Consider the following 257-nt stretch of genomic DNA (forward strand, 5'->3'; position numbering starts at 1 on the left):
AAAATAGGCAGCCAATACTGGCCAAAATGCGTAGTAAGAGATACATAAGGTACGATTAGGGTGCGCGATTAGGGCACGCGAGTAGGGAGCGCGGTTAGGGCACGCGGTTAGGGATATGTTTTCCAAATCTCAGCTGGTTCAGCCAGCAAATAGGATTGTTAGGGCTATAGGAACCATTAGGACATTAAAAAAAAAAAGGCTAGAGAAATAAGATTAAAATATATAATAATAATATACAATTTGAATTTTATTTTCAG

Source organism: Formica exsecta, unplaced genomic scaffold (genome assembly GCF_003651465.1).
Source record: "Formica exsecta isolate Colony F162 unplaced genomic scaffold, ASM365146v1 scaffold17, whole genome shotgun sequence".
NCBI classification, from domain to species: Eukaryota; Metazoa; Arthropoda; class Insecta; order Hymenoptera; family Formicidae; genus Formica; species Formica exsecta.